Source organism: Macaca fascicularis, chromosome 7 (assembly GCF_037993035.2).
Source record: "Macaca fascicularis isolate 582-1 chromosome 7, T2T-MFA8v1.1".
Lineage (NCBI taxonomy): Eukaryota > Metazoa > Chordata > Mammalia > Primates > Cercopithecidae > Macaca > Macaca fascicularis.
In genome coordinates, this window is record NC_088381.1 from 99241222 (window position 1) to 99261285 (window position 20064).

The window sequence follows — 20064 nt, forward strand, 5'->3', positions numbered from 1 at the left end:
TCTCAGGATTTGAGATATAATATATAACTAGCATGTTATATATTACATACAGAAGGTGCTCATCAGATATTTGATGAAGGAATGGAGAATTTGATATACTTCCTACTTATTTTATACTTACCACTATAAAGCATTATACTGCATTTTCTAGGCTTTGTATAACAAAACAATTTTCCCACAAATAAATGAAACATTTTTAGAAGTATAACAGTTGGTATTTAATGGTATATGTAAAAATAATGAAGTAAGCCAGTGGTTACCCATTTAACTTGCTGTGTGATATCCTGCTATAATTTATTGTTCAAATATAACCAATTCAATGATTTTAGGTTCCAACTAGCATATGTTTGGGAAACTGAAAATGACAGATTACCTTTAAGATTACTTCTATTTCTGAAATCGTGAAATTCAATGATGGTAGAACAATATTACCCAACAATAGAATTCTAGTGTACCCATGGAACTCTAGCGTCCTCCTCTTGATTGTACCCCTCAAGAGGTTAATAGGAGTTAAGGAGAATGCCTTAAAAAGGCATTCTTGGCCGGGCGCAGTGGCTCATGCCTGTAATCCCAGCCCCAGCACTTTGGGAGGCTGAGGTGGGCAGATCACGAGGTCAGGAAATCGAGATCATCCTGTCTAACACGGAGAAACCCCGTCTATACTAAAAATACAAAAAAAAATTAGCTGGGCGTGGTGGCGGGAGGCTGAGGCAGGAGAATGGTGTGAACCCAGGAGGCAGAGCTTGCAGTGAGCAGAGATCATGCCACTGCACTCCAGCCTGGGCAACACAGCGATATTCTGTCTCAAAAAAAAAAGCATTCTTAGATAAGTCTGAAAAGCACTACATATTAATATATTACAGCCATTTCTTAGAGAGTCATTATGTATATTAGTGGGCTGCATTTGATGCAATGTTTCACAAACTTATTTGGAATATAATATATTTTTTAAAGGAATGCATATTAATAACTTTTAGAATGAATGTTCCTGGGATCAGACTTTGGAAAATGTAGCTTTGGAAGTTTGTTATTAGTCATCACTCCAGTCATGCCAGGTTACTCAATGTTGATGGAACCACTGAGGACACTAGGCTTCACATGTGGCAAGCTCATGTCACAAAATTCATGGGTAGGCACAGCTTCCACTCTGTTGATTTCAATGTGATCTGAAGCCTGAGATGACACTGATACCCTACTCTAACAAAAGATCTGCTGGCCCTTTGTGATACAGCTTTCCACTTTGTAGTCTATCAAGCATTATTTGTCAATATACTGCTGAGCTTGCTATAATCTGTGACAGCTTTTAGCACTAAATTTCTAATGAGAACTTTTGGCAATGGATAGGATTTCCCCCAGTAGCAAACTACTACTATAAATATTAGTTCAAGAAGTGCTTAAAAACAGAGTAGCAGATCGTGACCTATGATGGCAAGTAAGAGCAAGTCATTTAACCTGGAAAGAAGCTGTTAAACTCAGGGCTGGTGCTTCTAAGCAGGAATACTGAACAAAGGTAGATCTGCAACTATGTATTTGATAACCCTTGACACTAGAAATGACTGCAACTGTGTTCATACCTAACAAGGACTCTTAAGGCCCCTCCCAAATCCTCATTCTCTGATCAGATGAAGAAATACAGTGCTTTACGTGTGCATAAGCTTTATGGTTTTGTTCCAAACTTGCTGTAATATTTTATAAGAAAGCCACTTAACCTCTTTGGACTGTGTTTTTCTCCTATGGAAAATGAACATGTTGTATTACGGGGTCTCTTAGGGGTTATCCTCTGATTTTATCTTTTTGTTGTTGCTGTTTGTTTATCCTCTAATTTTATGAAAATCATTCTTCTAGTTTTCATAAAAAAGGGAATGAGACTTCAGGAAGTCAGTGTTAAGATGCTGTAAACTGGGGTAGGAGAGAAGACCCTGGAGATCTCCTCTGGCTATTGCTTTAATATAGTTTTCACCTTGAAAGGCAGGAGGGATGTGACCCTGAAAGAGTGAGCAGCAGGACAGGAAGGTTCCAGTGGAGAGGGGGAAGATTAGGCAGCAACACACCTGCAGTGGCCAGGGACAGCAGGTTCTGGATAATAGAATCCGTAGCAGACTTTTAAGAAGTGGGAAGGAGGTGTTTGTGGGGAATCAATAAAAGTAGGGCTAAAAGGAATTAAAAGAAAGTCCTTGGTCTGCTCATCCATGTTTCCCTGCCAGAAAGTCCCTGATGAGAACCACAGGAAACACTATCATAAGCCAAATTAATCACAAAGTTTATCTCTCAAGGTGAAGAAGCAAAAGTTAATGACCTTCCAGCTGAGTTCTAAAAATGAGCCAAAACTCGGAGAATGGGATAGGTCAAGCCAGAGCTAGGACTGAGGAGGAGGGCCATGTTAATTAACTATTATACAAACCCTCAACTTCTGCCACAAGCTCTTTAGGAAAGTCAACTGTTTTACATGCTGACAGGTAACTGAAGAAAGTAGGTTAGTGCTTTTATTCAGGGTGCTTCATTCTTTAGGAGTAGCATATAAGGCCCCCCACAGAACTCCTATTCACCAGTTGTATATATATTTGATATGAAAACTAATGATGGATGATCATCCACTTCAAAGTTAAATGTTAGAATAGTAATCACACAAGACAACATTAAGACCCAAATAATTTGTAATAAGATTCATAATTTAAGATTATTTGTCAGCCAGGCATGGTGGCTCATGCCTGCAATACCAGCACTTTGGGAGGCCGAGGTGGGTGGATCACAAACTTAGGAGTTCAAGACCAGCCTGGCCAACATGGTGAAACCCTGTGTCTACTAAAAATACAAAAGTTAGCCAGGCGTGGTGGCACACACCTATAGTCCCGGCTACTTGGGAGGCTGAGGCAGGAGAATTGCTTGAACCTGTGAGGCAGAGGTTGCAGTGAGCCGAGATCACACCACTGCACTCCAGCCTGGGTGACAGAGCAAGACTCTGTCTCAAAAAAAAAAAGATTATTTGTCTAATTCAAGAAATTGAACTTACCCAGCAAGCTGGTTCTACATAGTTGATAAATAGTATTGTTGTGGAATTATTTTATATATAAGGAAAAACTATATACCTATTATAAAAATACCTATAGAAATTATCATCAGTTACTATGTTTATGTATGTAGATCTATTATTATCTTCTTTGGGACATATGATTCTCGAAGCAAATTCTAATAAAAATTAGTTCATATATCAAACTTCTTGTTTAGCTACAAACTTAAAGGAGAAAACCTTATCTAGATGCAAACATTTAACTGACCAGTATGAACAATAGCTCGAAATTAAATTATCCATGTAATTTGGTTAAGGTAATCAGTGGAACCAGAGTCATAGATCAGGAAGAAAAAGAAAAATGTTAATAATATGGAATAGAATTATATACTCTTGAATTCAATTTGCCAGCCTATAAGCATTCACAGACCAGAGCACAAATCCACTTATAAACCATACTTGCTTATCTTAATAATATTTTATTGACTTACGCATTTTCTCCTGTTGTTTGCTTCCTTTCCCTTATATTGTCTGAGGCCAAAGTCAAGAAAGACATTTTCTTAAATATATGATAAAATATTAAGTTTTTAAAAAGCAAAATATTAAATTCCTTTATGCTAACTGAACTATATTAAAATATGTGTATGGTTATGAACAACAATTATAATAAATAAAAATGAAATAATTACATTTGAATCATGAGATTAGGAGCTCTTTTAGCTTTTCAATATTTGTAGTTATTATACTGCCTTTTTTATAAAAAGAAAAAGGGCAAAGCATTTTTTAAAATTTTCTCTTTGTAATTTGCTGATGCAATTTTTCCTCCTTTGGAAAAGTACTTGATACAGAGTAAGTGCTCAATGTAAACTTGTTGAGTAAGTATACAAAATGGCAACTAAAATTGCTGGCAGATTTCCTTTAGGGAGAAGCCAAATGATGGCACTCGCCATGCTGAGGTAAGGATAAAATAAGTCAGGATTTACTCATCCACCTGGCCAGGGGCCTCCAATTGCCTATCTTTGCTTCCTTGAGCTGGAATTAGAGATTTATTAGGAGGGTATCCACATAATTTAGTGTCCATGGGGACAGTTCTTAGAGCAAGAAGAGACCTATTAAACATGCTGCTGGGTTCTTAGATATAACACCTAAAACAAGCAACTAAAGAAAAAAATTGATAAATCAGACAATCAAAATTCAAAACCTTTGTAATTCAAAGGACATTATCAAAAAAATTAAAAGATAACTCACAAAACAGAATAAATTATTTTCAAATCATTTACTAGATGAGTCTAGTACCTAAAATATAGAGCAGAACTTTTTTTTTTTCTTTGTTTTTTGTTTTTTTGAGACAGAGTATTGCTCTGTTGCCCAGGCTGGAGTGCAGTGGCAGGATCTTGGCCCACTACAACCTCTGCCTCTTGGGTTCAAGCGATTCTCCTGCCTCAGCCTCCCAAGTAGCTGGAATTTCAGGCGCCCGCCACCACACCCGGCTAATTTTTGTTTTTGTTTTTGTTTTTGTTTTGAGATGGAGTCCCACTCTGTCGCCCAGGTTAGAGTGCAGTGGCACGATCTTGGCTCACTGCCAGCTCTACCTCCCGGGTTCATGCCATTCCTCTGCCTCAGCCTCCTGAGTAGCTGGGACTACAGGCGCCCACCACCATGTCCAGCTAATTTTTTGTATTTTTAGTAGAGATGGGGTTTCACCGTATTAGCCAGGATGATCTCGATCTCTTGACCTTGTGATCTGCCCGCCTCGGCCTCCCAAAGTGCTGGAATTACAGGCGTGAGCCACCGTGCCCAGCCTAATTTTTGCAGCTGTAGTAGAGAGAGGGTTTCACCATGTTGGCCAGGCTGGTCTAAAACTCCTGACCTCAAGTGAGCCATCCTCCTTGGCCTCCCAATGTGCTGGGATTACAGGCGTGAGCCACCACACCCAGCCTGAAAAGACTCTATTTATGTATTTATTTTTTAAGAGATAGGGTCTCATTCTGTCACCCAGGCTGTTGTGTAGTGGTACAATCATAACTCACTACAGCCTCAAACTCCTGGGCTCAAAGGATTCTCCCACTTGAGCCTTCTGAATAGCTAGGACTACAGGTGCATGCCACTACATCTGGCTAAGTTTTTTTTATTTTTGTAGAGATGGGGTCTATGTTGCTTGGGCTGGTCTCGAATTCCTGGCTTCAAGTGATCCTTCTGCCTTGGCCACCCAAAGTGTTGGGACTATAGGCGTGAGTCACCAAAGAACTCTTATAATCAACAATAAACCCAATTTAAAAATGGGCAGAAGATTTGAATGAATATATCTCCAAAGAATATATGCCAAATGGCCAATAAGCACATGAAAATATGTTCAACTTTGTTAGTCATTAAGGAAACAAATGCATAGCAAAACCACTGTGAGATACCACTTCACACCCACTATGATGACTATAATTTTTTAAAACTGGAAAATAAATAGGTGTTGGTGAGGAAGTGGAGAAACTGTAGCTCTCATATACTACTAGCAAAAGTATAAAATGATACAGTTGTTTTGGAAAACATTTTCGCAGTTTCCCAAAGAGTTAAACATAGAGTTACTATATGACCTGCCAATTCTACTTCTAGGTATATACTCAAGAGAATTAAAAACATATATCCACACAAAAACTTGACCTTGAATGTTCATAGCAAAATTATTCCAAAAAGTGGAAACTATGCAAATGTCTGCAGGCATACCTCGTTTTATTGCACTTCACCTTATTGTGCTTCACCTTTTTTTTTTTTACAAATTGAAGGTTGTGGCAACTCTGTGACAAGCAAGTCTAATGGCACCATTTTCCCAATAGCATATGCTCACTTTGTGTCTCTGTGTCACATTTTGGTCATTCTTACAATATTTCAAACATTTCCATTATTATCAGTTATGGTGATCTGTTATCACTAATCTTTGATGTTAGTATCATAATTGTTTTGGAGCATCGCAAACTGTGCCCACAGAAGATGGCAAACACAATAAATGTATGTGTTCTGACTGCTCCGCCAACCAACCATTCCCACATCTCTCTCCCTTTCCTTGTGCTTCACTGTTCCCTGAGACGTACAATATTGAAATTAGGCCAATTAATAACCTTGCAATGGGCTGTAAGTATTCAAGTGAAAGGATGAGTCACATATCTCTCACTTTAAACCGAAAACTAGAAATAAATTAAGTTTAGTGAGGAAGACATATCAAAAGCCAAGACAGGCTGAAAGCCAGGCCTTCTAGGCTAAACAGCCAAGTTATGAAATGTAAAGGGAAAGTTCTTGAAGGAAAATAAAAGTACTATTCCAGTGAATACACAAACTATAAGAAATCCCAGCACTTTGGGGGGCCAAGGTGGGCGGATACCAAGGTCAAGAGATTGAGACCATCCTGGCCAACATGGTGAAACCCCGTCTCTACTAAAAATACAAAAGGTAGCTGTGTGTGGTAGCACGTGCCTGTAGTCCCACCTACCCAGGAGGCTGAGGCAGGAGAATCACTTGAACCCAGGAGGCAGAGATTGCAGTGAGCCGAGATCGTGCCACTGCACTCCAGCCTGGCGACAGAGTGAGACTCCGTCTAAAAAAAAAAAAAAAAGCAAAAGAGGCTGAGTGCAGTGACTCATGCCTATAATCCTAACACTTTGGGATACGGTAGCAGGCAGATTGCTTGAGCCTAGGAGTTTGAGACCAGACTGGGTAATATGACAAGATCCTGTCTTTACAAAAAAAAAAAATTAGGTGTGGTGTTGCATGCCTGCAGTCCCAGCTATTTGGGAGGCTGAGGTGGGAGCATCACCACTTCAGCCTGGGAAATCGAGGATACAGTGAGCTATGATCACACCACTGTACTCCTGCCTGGGTGACAAAGTGAGACCCTGTCTCAAAGGAAAGAAAAAAGAAAGCAAAACAATGTTATTGCTGATATGGAAAAAGTTTTAGTGGTCTGGATAAAAGAGCAAACCAGCCACAACATTCCCTTAATCCAAAACAAGGCCCTAATTCTCTCCAATTCCATGAAGTTTGAGAGAGAGAAGAAGCTGCAGAAGAAAAGCAGGAAGATGGCAGAGGTTGGCTTTTGAAGTTTAAGGAAAGAAACCATCACCATAACATGAAAGAGAAAGGTGAAGCAGCAAGCACTGATGTAGAAGCCGCAGCAAGTTCTCCAGAAGACCTAGCTAAGGTTATTGATGAAGGTGGCTGTATGAAACAACAGACTTTCAACGTGGACACAACAGCCTTCTAGTGGAAGAAGATGCCATCTAGGATATTCATAGCTAGAGAGGAGAACTCAATGCCTCACTTTAAAACTTCAGAGGACAGGCTGACTCTCTTGTTAATGGCTAACGTGGCCAGTGACTTTAAGTTAAAGCCAATGCTCATTGACCATTCCAAAACTTCTAGGGCCCTTAAGAATGATGCTCAATCCACTCTTCCTGTGCTTTATAAATGGAACAAAACAAAACCTACAAGACAGCATGTCTGTTTACAGCATGGTTTACTGAATATTTTAAGCCCACGGTTGAGATCTACTGCTCAAAATGAAAGATTCCTTTCAAAGTATTACTGCTCATTGACAAAGCATCTCATCACCCAACAGCTCTGATGGAGATGTACAAGGAGATGGATGTTTTCCTACCTGCCAACACAATATCCATTCTGCAGGTCATGGATCAAGGAGTCATTTTGATTTTCAAGTAGTCTTATTTAAGAAATACATATTATAAGACTACAGCCATCATAGATAGTAATTCCTCTGATGGATCTTGGCAAAGTCAATTGAAAATCTTCTGGAAAGGATTCACTATTCTAGATGCCATTAAGAACATTTGTGATTCATGGGAGGAGGTTAAAATGTCAGTATTAACAGAAGTTTGGAAGAGATTGATTCCAGCTCTCATGGATGATGTGGAGGGACTCAAGACTTCAGTGAAGGAAGTAACTGTACATGTGATGAAAATAGCAAAAGAACAAGAATTAGAGGTGGAACCTAAAGATGGAACTGAGTTGCTGCAATCTCATGATAAACTTGAACAAATACAAATTAAGGAGTTGCTGCTTTTTTTTTTTTTTTTTGTTAACAGAGCCTCCCTCCATCGCCCAGGCTGGAGTGCAATGGCACAATCTTGGCTCACTGCAACCTCAACCTCCCAGGTTCAAGCGATTCTCCTGCCTCAGCCTCCAGAGTAGCTGGGACTACAGGTGCATGCCACCATGTCCAGCTAATTTTTGTATTTTTAGTAGAAACGGGGTTTCACCATGTTGGCCAGGCTGGTCTCAAACTCCTGACCTCATCATCTGCCTGCCTTGGCCTCCCAGAATACTGGGATTACAGGCGTGAGCCACCATGCCCGGCCAGGAGTTGCTTCTTATGGATGAGCTAGTTTCCTGAGATGTTATCTACTCTGTGAAGATGCTGAAAACATTGTTGAAATGACAACAAAGGATCTGGAATATTACATAAACTGGTTGATAAAGCAGTGGCAGGGTTTGAGATAATTGATTCCAGTTTTGAAAGAAGTTCTCCTGTGGGTAAAATGCCATCAAACAGCATCACATGTTGCAGAGAAATCTTTCATGAAAGGAAGAATCAATTGATATGGCATACTCCATTTTTGTCTTATTTTAAGAAATTGCCACAGCCACCCCAACCTTCAGCAACTACTACCTTGATCTGTCAGCAGCCACCAACATCAAGGCAACAAGACCCTCCACCAGCAAAAGAATTACAACTTGCTGATCATTAGCATTTTTAAACAATATTTTTAAATTTAGGTATGTACATTGTTTTTTAGACATAATCTATTGCACACTTAAGAGACTACAGTATAGTGTAAACATAACCTTTATATACACTAGGAAACCAAAAATTTATGTGACTCCTTTTATTTTGATGATCTGGAACTGAGTCCACAGTATCTCCAAGGTATGCCTATATTGACTGATGAATAAACAAAATGTGGTATAGCCATACAATGGAATATTGTTCAGTTACAAAAAGGAATAACATTCTGCTACATGCTACAACATAGATGAACCTTGAAAATATTATGCTAGGTGAAAGAAGTCAGACACAGAAAGACAAGTATTATATGATTCCATTTATATAAAATGTCCAGGATAGTCAAATCAATAGAGACCAAAAGTAGATTAATGGTTGACAGAGGCTGAAGGTAGGGAGGAAATGGAGAGTGACTTTAATGGGTACAGGGTTTCTTTTTAGATAATGAAAATGTTCTGGAATTAGTGGTGATGCATAACCTTGTACAACCTTTTTGCAATATAGTGCAGTAAGACAATATTGTACAATCTTGTTTATATACTAAAAGCCATTAAATTACACACTTTAAAGTGGTGCATTTTATGGCATGGGAAGTGTATATTAAAAATAAGTCAATATTCCCTAGCAAGCTGACTAAAAAATAATAAAAATTAAAAACATATGAATACATAAATAAGCAAGCTGGGACAATAGGATGAACTAAAACTAAATGTATGAATATCCAAGATACGGCACTTAACATACTTCCAGTTCCTAAAGATAAATAACTAGAGAACGTTGGGGTTGAAGAAGATACCCAAATATTTTCCCCACAACAAAATGTTTAAACCTGAAATCAAAAACTTTAAAGGGGAGGCTATACTAATGTTACATATAGCTTCCAGATCATCTCAATTTCGCTTCATCTCCCCTAAACAATATGAAGACAAAATTTAGTGGTTTCATTAGATTTGTGTCACAATCTGTATCATTCTTAAACAACATTTCAGCTGTAATTAGTGTTTTGGTTGTATTAACATCCCTTCTATCTCTCAATTTCTTTGCTTTGTCTCTCACAAACAATATTCAGCTGAAAATTAGCATTATAATTCCATTCATATTCCTTCTTTCTCATCTCCCTGAAAATTTTGGTCATTTCTCAATGCCCTGTCTCCTTCATAAGTCCCTCTGGTCACTTTTTTCTTTTCTTTTTCCCGTAATCAGCTTGTTCTTGCTCCTAGTAATTCCACGTTATCTTCTAAAATACCATTCTGTTGTTAATAAACTTTCCTATACTCCTAGCCTTTCCTTAACAATCCTTTGATTGTTAACGAAATCATAATCTGATGTTCCGCTGGTTCTACACTAGGGTTTTCAGGCCCTTACTCTCCTCTACTTCCCCACTGAAATTCACATCCTCTTGAAACATAACTTTCTCCACATTCTTCAGCTCTACCATTTGCTGATCTTCGTACCACACTCTCATGTGATTAAAGACTTGGGCACAGAATTATGGGTATTTCTCTCTGTTCTGAGTCTTATCATCCCAGGTTACCTTTACTGTAAGGTAACCAGTATTTATATTTGTAATAACCAAATGACATAGTCATACAACATATTAGCTTAAATTTATTTATTTGAGAAAGAGTCTCGCTCTTTTGCCCAGGCTGGAGTGTAGAGTGCAGTGGTGTGATCATGGTTCACTGCAGCCTTGATCTCCTGAGCCCAAGTGATCCTCCTGCCTCAGCTTCCCAAGTAGCTGGGACCACAGGCACAGGCCACTGCACCCAGTTATTTTCATTTTTTTGTAAAGATGGGGTCTTCCTGTGTTGCCCAGGCTGGTCTTGAACTCCTGGGTTCAAGTGACCCTCCCTTCTTGGCCTCCCAAAGTGCTGACATTACAGGCATGAGCCACCATGCCTGGCCCAATTTCTTAAAAGCACTAGTCTTCTTGAATTCACTTCATCTAGTCTGATTTTTATCCTTCCTTGCCAGTTTGGATTTATGAAATCAGTTGTTTCAGCTATATTCTTACTAGCACTCACAATGCCTTCCACTCCATGACCTTAATACGTTGCATCTCTTCTGCCAATCTCTGAATGTGGATCAACCCAACCATCTGCTTTTTCCAATCTGCTTTTGGACTACCAAGAAAATTGTATAACCATTCTTTCTACTTTATAGCATTAATTATGATTTAACCACAGCTAGTTGGTTTGATTACCCATTTCCTATAGTAGCTATGTCAAATATTCACTACTGTCCTCAAGCCACTACCTCATACCATCATCCTCTCTCCAAGATAATCAAGTCCTATGTTTTACAGCAAAAGTAGATGGCACAATGTCTGAACTCCATCAGAGCTGTCACCCTAAACTCAGCCATCTTTCCTCCTACCTGAGAGGATACTCACAGTTTTCCAATAACATCCCTCTATTTTTGCTTTTGATATGAGATTTTGCTCCATAAGTTATTACATCTCTTCTTTCTTCAATTTCACTATCTACTTCCTCTTGCTCTAAAAAATGCTAACTTTTTTACATCTTTAAAAAAATCCCCTTAATACTGCTGTCCTACAAAACTACTGTCTTCCATTTCCTTCCCTTCATCTCTAACTTCCTGGAAGAATTTTCTACACTTTACTATTTTTATATAAAAGTCGCATTCATTTCTCAAGATATTTGGCTTACATAATTCCAAGGGACCTGCACTGAATAATGTTCGTAGTGACTTCCTAATTGTAAATCCTATTCTTTTTTAAATAGTACTTTCTTACTCTAGTGGATTGTTCTAGAATTGGAGATTGTTCACCACAAACCACTTGGATAGAAATTCTCCCTTCTCTTGGATTCTCTTCTAGTTTTGTTTTGTTTTTACATCATTCTCTTTTACTTTTTCTCCTACCTCTTTTTCCAGCCCTTTTCAGCCTCTCAATACTATCTTTTTTGTTGTTGTTTGTTTTTATGTTTAAATTTTTTTTGTAGAGACAGGGTCTTGCTATGTTATCCAGGCTGGTCTCAAACTCCTGGCCTCAAGTGATCTTCCTGCCTCAGCCTCCCAAAGTGCTGGAATTACAGGCATGAATCACCATACCTGGCTGATGTTATCTCTTAATCTACCTCTTTGTTAAATATTTAGTTTCTTAATTGTTATGTTTTCTACACACTCTGTCTGTTTGGTGGCTTTTTTTTTTTAAGTGTACAGTTCAGTAATGGTAAGTATATTGACATTGTGAAACAGATCTCCAGAACTTTTCATCTTGCAAAACTGAAAACTCTATACCCCTTAAACAACAACAACCACCCATTTTCCCCTCCCTCCAAGCCCTGGTAACCATCATTCTACTTTCTATTTCTATAAATTTGACTACTTTAGATATCTCCTATAAGTAAAATTATACAGTGTTTGTCTTTTGTGACTGGCTTATTTCACTTAGCATAATGTCCTCTAGGCTCATCCATGTTGTAATATGCAACAGGGTTTCCTTTTCAAGTCTGAATAATATTCCATTGTATGTATATAACACATTTTGTTTATCCATTCACCCTTTGATGGGCACTTGTGTTGCTTCTACCTCTTAGCTATTGTGAATAGTGCTGCAATGAACATGGGTATGCAAATATCTGAGACCCTGCTTTCAGTTCTTTTGTTTATATACCCAGAAGTGAAATTGCTGGATCATATAGTAGTTCTATTAGTATTCTGAGGAAGCACCATAGTTAATTTTGGTGACTTTAACTACCATATGGGCAGCTAACTCCCAAATCTATATACCTTGCCTTAATCTTTGTCTCCTGAAATATACTTATATGAGGCCCAAAAGGAGGGAAATATGTTTTATCTTTGTATCTCTTGTTTTTTTCCAGTACTTGGTATACAAGTAGACTCTAAATAAATTCTTGTTGAAGAAACTATGCCTTTTTAATTCTGAGTGTGAGGGAGCTAAAGTCCATATTTTTTTTCCATTGATTATTGTGTAATTCAGGATGAATCACTGTTGTAAGCTTCTTAATGATGGTCACTGCGCAATATACTTATCTGTTTGGTTATAACGCCTACCAGTGCTTTACACATACAAGGTAGCAAGTATCTCATTAAATCTGGTAATAATTGGCCGGGTGTGGTGGCTCAAGCCTGTAATCCCAGCACTTTGGGAGGCCGAGACAGGCGGATCACGAGGTCAGGAGATCGAGACCATCCTGGCTGACACGGTGAAACCCCGTCTCTACTAAAAAATACAAAAAACTAGCCGGGCGAGGTGGTGGGCGCCTGTAGTCCCAGCTACTCGGGAGGCTGAGGCAGGAGAATGGCATAAACCCAGGAGGCGGAGCTTGCAGTGAGCTGAGATCCGGCCACTGCACCCCAGCCTGGGCGACAGAGTGAGACTCCGTCTCAAAAAAAAAAAAAAAAAAAGAAAATCTGGTAATAATTGCAAATATTTATCAAACTGAGTAGCAGTGGTTCAGTATTGAAATGCTTGCAAAATTTCTCTTTCCTGTTTCTAAATTAAAATATAAGGGGAAAATGTGGGAATTAATATGGTATCATGATAATCCTATACGTATTTTAGGATAAACACAAATCTGTGGGCCATATAATGATGAACACTTTCTGGTCATATGACTTCAGTAAAATAGAACATGCCGATAAAATTTTCAGAAAAGTAGCAAATAGCAAATTTATATCACCACTGGGGGGTAAGGGATTTTTTAAAAAAAATCTTGTTGAAGCATATGGGCACTCAATATTATTTATGAGATGATAGCAAGGGTACTGAGTAACATTTTCAACAATATTCTGAAAACATCTTGAAACTAAAATTCAGCCCAGATTTATAGAGGGAAAAAAGTGATCTAACACCAACGTGATTGAGGACACAAAATTTAATCATTGGTTAAAGATTATCAGGTCTCTCTCTTTCACTATTGAACAGAGATTTAATACTTGCAGTAACTTCTGCCAGCTCAGAACCCTGAGAAAATAAGTCACTTTCTTTACGGAAATAAGAAGGAAAAAAAAAAGGATATTACCAACAATGGAAGAGGAATGCAGAGTGGCAACAGCTCCAAGTGGACCTGGCAGACGATGAACACTAGAATCACCAAGGAAACATGGAGCTATGAAATGGCAAAAGGCTGTGTGAAAACCCTGAAGCTTTTTGGTTCAGCCTTTAAAAACCAAATGAAAACTCAAGAGATACAAGAATGTGGTTATTTTGATGAACAACTCACAAACTAGTTGAATTAAAAGAAACTGTGGTTCAAATGCACACAAACCTAAACATTTTTTCAGTTCATCTAATTAAAGTCTAACCAATTCCTTCTAATTTAAAAGATCCAATTTGGGATATGTCCAAGACTAAAACACAATCTCATCAAAGTCTATTTAATATGGTGTAAATCTCACAGGAGCTGTGACTATCTTCTCTCCCAGTCTACACCTTATGGCTTTTCTGATTGCTCTTTATAATGATTGATGTTAATATCTCTTGCTTATTTTATAAGAAATACAGAAAACAAAGATCATAAACTCACACACAGAAAAATAAAATAAAAGATCCAGTTTTTTGTTTGTTTTGTTGAGACAAGATCTCACTGTGTTGCCCAGGTTGGTCTTGAACTCCTGGGCTCAAGTGATCTTCTTGCCTTGGCTTCCCAAAGTGCTGGGATTACCACACCTGGCCAGCAATGCATTTTTAAAGGAAGATTTCCTATGCCAGCCAAAAGTGTCTTCTCCTTCTGCAGCTATTTTTTAAATAAAACTCACTGACAGCATTGTCCAGACATCAGAGACCACATGCTACCTAGTGCATTTTTGTGGATAATGTGTCCCCTACTAAATGGTAAACTCCTTGGTGCTAGTGATCATATCTTAAACATTTCACACAGCCCCCAGCTATACTGCTGACCTGCAGATTATAAAGACTACAACATTTAAGTGGAAAGCAAGTATCCATTATGCAGTATTAAGCAAATGTTAGATTTTCAACATCCAGGTTTTAAAAGGCTAATATGTATATAATGAAAAGAAACAAAAGCCCTGTGGCCAGGTGGGGTGGCTCATGCTTGTAATCCCAATACTTGCGAGGCTGAGGTGGGGTGGATCACTTGAGGTCCAGAGTTCGATACCAGCCTGGTCAACATGGTGAAACCCCGTGTCTCAGAATGGGGACATCACACACTGGGGCCTGTCATGGGGTTGGGGGGAAGTGGGAGGGATAGCATTAGGAGATATACCTAATGTAAATGACAAGTTAATGGGTGCAGCACACCAACATGGCACATGTATACATATATAACAAACCTGCATGTTGTGCACATATGCCCTAGAATGTAAAGTGTAATAATAATAATAAAAAGAAAGAAAAAGAAACCCTGTGTCTACAAAAAATACAAAATTAGGCCGGGCGCGGTGGCTCATGCCTGTAATCCCAGCACTTTGGGAGGCCAAGGTGGTCGGATCATGAGGTCAGGAGTTTGAGACCAGCCTGACCAACATGCTGAAACCCCATCTCTACTAAAAAAATTCAAAAATTAGCTAGGCATGGTGGCCCATATCTGCAATCCCAACTACTCAGGAGGCTAAGGCAGGGGAATCACTTGAACTTGGGAGGTGGAGGTTGCAGTGAGCCGAGATCACACCATTGCACTCCAGGCTAGGCAACAGAGTGAGACTCTGTCTCAAAAAAACAAAAAAACAAAAAGCAAAAAAAGCCAAATTAGCCAGGCATGGTGGTGGTCACCTGTAATCCCAGCTACTTGGGAGGCTGAGGCAGGAGAATCGCATGAACCCTGGAGGCAGAGGTTGCAGTGAGCTAAGATCACACTGAGATCACTCCAGCCTAGGTGACAGTGAGACTGTGTCTCAAAAGAGAGAAAAAAAAAAAAAAAAAAAAAAAGAAAGAAAGAAATAAAAGCCCTGAGGCCTTTCAGAATGTAATCAGAAGAAAAGATAGTGCAGGCATTGTGCAAACTAAACTTTAAGGGTGATCATGTTTGCTCATAGCAACCTTGGGGCTGCTAAGGAAATCAGAAGAATGCCAGGAATAGAAAGTGTGCCTTAGCCTATCTACGTTAGTACAAGGCTGAAGTAAACAGTCTCTCAAAGTTGGGGCCAAGGGTTACATTTTTGCTAGTATGATCAGACATTTTCTAAAAAAACTCCATACCTTCCCTTTTTTAAAAAAAAAAAAAAAGCCCATGATTACTTTTTCAACCTCAAATGTTTATGGCAATAATAGCTAATGGTTCTGATACTGTTATACAGGGTGTGGTGCATTCTCCACATAAATTCTTCTTTTCGCATTCAGATAAAAGGCTGATGTAATAGGTCAAATTTTATTAAGCTTCTTAAGAGAAAAATGCTGACTAATCCAGTGTGAAGAATTCATTCACATGGAAAAGTCTAGTAAAAAGAAGTAGGGTCATATTTATCTCAAAGTTGGCTCTTTGTGATGTATCCCACAGAACTGCTTTATTTTGTGATTAAATATAGAAGGGTTTTAATAAAGCTTGTTTCATCAAAATTCATATTTGTAAACAAAGATATTTTTGTGTTATAAAAAGTTTGCTTAATGAAAATACTCAAATATAGGTTTTTCCTTTTCTTTTCTTATTTTGAGACAGAGTTTTGCACTGTCGCCCAGGCTGGAGTGCAGTAGCACCATCTTGGCTCACTGCAATCTCTGCCTCCCAGGTTCAGGTGATTGTCCTGCCTCAGCCTCCCAAGTAGCTGGGATTATAGACGCCTGCCACCAATCCCGTCTAATTTTTGTATTTTTAGTAGAGACAGGGCTTAGACAGTATAATAGTAGGCAGATATAATACAGTGTAAACACACTGTACTATGTATACTAACACACTGTACTATGTCTGCCTACCATTATACTCTCTAAATGCCCGATATCATTTATTCTCTTGCAGTTGACACATTAGTATAAAAAAATTAAAGCCAAAGTACTTAATCTTATAAAATACATAACAACTATCAAGAGTGGCACAATCGTAATGCCAAAGGTGGTAGCAGTAGCAGAAATTACTATGGGGTCAGAAGAGCCTGAGTAATGATGGATTTAGAGTAGAGAAAAGGGCAAGTTAGGTAAGGGTATGATCTAAGAAAAATACAAATAGGGCTATACTGGAAAATTTTTATAGGGGAGTAGTGGGAGAAAAGGTTAGAAAGTTGAGCTGGAGCCAGATTATAAACCATGGTAAGAGCTTTAGAAGTCTGGGCTTCATTCTGGGTAACAGTGGTTCTGGGATTCCAGTGTACACAAGAATTATCTTGTGGGGAGACTGGTGACTAGACAGATTTTAACTGCTGAGATTCTAGTTTAGTATGTTTGGGATAGTCCCAGAAAACTGCATCTTAACAGGCGATTCCAGTACAAGGACACACTTTGAGACACTCCACCCCAGGACAAATGATTAAGAAACTCTACTATTAACTATTGCAAATATCCCAGTTCCCTGTCTGCTGTGAAAACATTCAATTGCATCCAATTTTTCTGTTAATTGGCACTGACTTCATCACTGTTTACATCTTGAATGAATTTGTTTAACAATGCGCTTTTCGGGCTAATATCCAGAATCTACAAAGAACTTAAACAAATTTACAAGAAAAAATCAAATAACCCCATCAAAAAGTGGGCGAAGGATATGAACAGACACTTCTCAAAAGAAGACATTTATGCAGCCAACAGACACATGAAAATACGTTCATCATCACTGGCCATCAGAGAAATGCAAATCAAAACCACAATGAGATACCATCTCATACCAGTTAGAATGGCGATCATTAAAAAGTCAGGAAACAACAGGTGCTAGAGAGGATGTGGAGAAATAGGAACACTTTTACACTGTTGGTGGGACTGTAAACTAGTTCAACCATTGTGGAAGACAGCGTGGCGACTCCTCAGGGATCTAGAACTAGAAATACTATTTGACCCAGCCATCCCATTACTGGGGATATACCCAAAGGATTACAAATCATGCTGCTATAAAGACACATGCACATGTATGTTTATTGCGGCACTATTCACAATAGCCAAGACTTGGAATCAACCCAAATGTCCATCAGTGACAGACTGGATTAAGAAAATGTGGCACATATACACCATGGAATACTATGCAGCCATAAAAAAGGATGAGTTCGTGTCCTTTGTAGGGACATGGATGAAGCTGGAAATCATCATTCTCAGCAAACTATCGCAAAGACAGAAAACCAAACACCGCGTGTTCTCACTCATAGGTGGGAATTCAACAATGAGAACACTTGGACACAGGGTGGGGAACATCACACAGTGGGGCCTGTCGTGGGGTTGGGGGAGGGGTGAGGGCTAGCATTAGGAGAAATACCTAATGTAAATAACGAGTTAATGGGTGCAGCACACCAACATGGCACATGTATACATATGTAACAAACCTGCACGTTGTGCACATGTACCCTAGAACTTAAATTAACAAAAAATTAAACAACAAAAAAAACCAATGCGCTTTTCTGGTTCTCTCTCTGAAATCTCTATCGTCTCCTCTGGCCTCTCATACTTTGCCGTTTCTTTACATGTTATTTCTTAAGATTCTGATTTTAGTCCTCTACAGATCTCCTTGAGTGATTTCATTCACTCCTAAGGTGAGGTGCATAGAGAATGTTGATGCCAACCTCAGAAGATTAGACTTTCTCCTGTCGATAAAGAGGAGTTATAAAAGTTTCTAAGAAGTAGAGTATCATAGAGAAAGATATGTTCTGGGAATATAACCTTGGAGATGGTCTGAAAAGGAATAGGGATAGGAGAAATAGGAGGTAGGGAGAATAGTTATGAAACTATCAAAATAACTGTTTAAAGTCATCACCAAGGGATGGCTTCAAAACGAAAATGTTACTTTTCTAGTAGTTCTTCCCTTTAAGAAACTAGTCTTATTTCAATAAATTAATAGTCAAGACACTTCTAAGTACATTGGAATTTCATTTTTTTTTTTTTGCTATATATTTAACTATAATATAACAAATCAGGTCGTCTGCAATGTTAATCACAGATAATAAAAATCTGACAGGACATTGTTCTATTATAACATCAATGTGAATTCTTCTTTAAAACAAGTGGCATGAAGGATTTTATAGTATTGATATCTGATAAATTTAGTTCTTTCATTATGGAGTCAAGAAATCATTAGTACAGATAATATTCATAAATGGTATACCTTCTTTTATGACTTGAACTCATGAAAGAATGGTAAAAGTATGTTTGATTTTACTTTATATGAAGGTACTCAAGCTATTACAACCATATCCATTGTGTCTTATACACATATCCATATCCATGGATTTTACACAATGGATTATACACAATGGATATGGTTATATTTGAAACATTCTATAATCTTAGAAAAATAGAGGCAGAAAGCACCTAAATTAGGTGCAACGCTGTCTGCTCCTAATTTAGTAAATAAACCAATTTATTGGCTATTGTTTCTCAAGTGATCCACACTGAGAGATGCTAAGCCTTTATCAAGATCAATTTCAATTTTTTTTTTTTTTTTGATACGGAGTCTTGCTCTCTTGCCTAGGCTGGAGTGCAGTGGCACAATCTCAGCTCACTGTAATCTCTGTCTCCTGGGTTCCATTGATTCTCCTGCCTCAGCCTCCCAAGTAGCTGGGGCTACAGGCGCCAACCACCACGCCCAGCTAATTTTTTGTATTTTTAGTAGAGACGGGGTTTCACCGTGTTAGCCAGGATGGTCCTGATCTCCTGACCTCATGATCCACCGCCTAAGACTCCCAAAGTGCTGGGATTACAGGCGTGACCCACCGCGCCCAGCCCAATTTCAAAATTTTTAACAACTGTCACTACAAGAAAGTCAAGAAAATAGAAATTAGTCCTCCCTCTTGTGTGACCTTGGGAAAATTCCTTAAGCATCGTCTTACTTTCCACAGCGCTATCCTCATCATACATATACTGTGAAGATAAAATATCTATTGAAGATTCTTTGAGCACCTTTGGCCAGAAGAGCTACAGAAAGCCAAGGTACAGTTATTTTCATATCCACAACTTCATTTGCCTTTTCCCTTGTTGTAGCCTCTCTGGAAATTAAGCAAAGATGTCTATCATCTTCTGCTTAATAACCTTTCATGTACTTGAAACTGTTATTCTCCCTGGTACCTCAAGCACATTTTTTAAAGAGGATTGCCTGAACTCTAAAACAGCAATCAAGGGCTATGAGTCAGCATTTCACCTAGACATAAAATCAAAATGGTTTAAAATCGGTAACATTATCTTTTTGAAAGACGTACATAC

At 38.5% G+C, this 20064-nt stretch overlaps 1 long non-coding RNA gene across 2 annotated transcripts in view; it reads left to right on the forward strand.

Annotated features, from left to right (window-relative positions):
- LOC135971952 (uncharacterized) overlaps window positions 1–20064 on the forward strand; it is a 54307-nt gene that overhangs the window by 3980 nt on the left and 30263 nt on the right. For both annotated transcript variants that reach the window (XR_010588395.2, XR_010588394.2), the window contains exon 3: window positions 19704–19794. This is a non-coding gene — a long non-coding RNA (uncharacterized lncRNA). The remainder of the gene's footprint in view (window positions 1–19703; window positions 19795–20064) is intronic.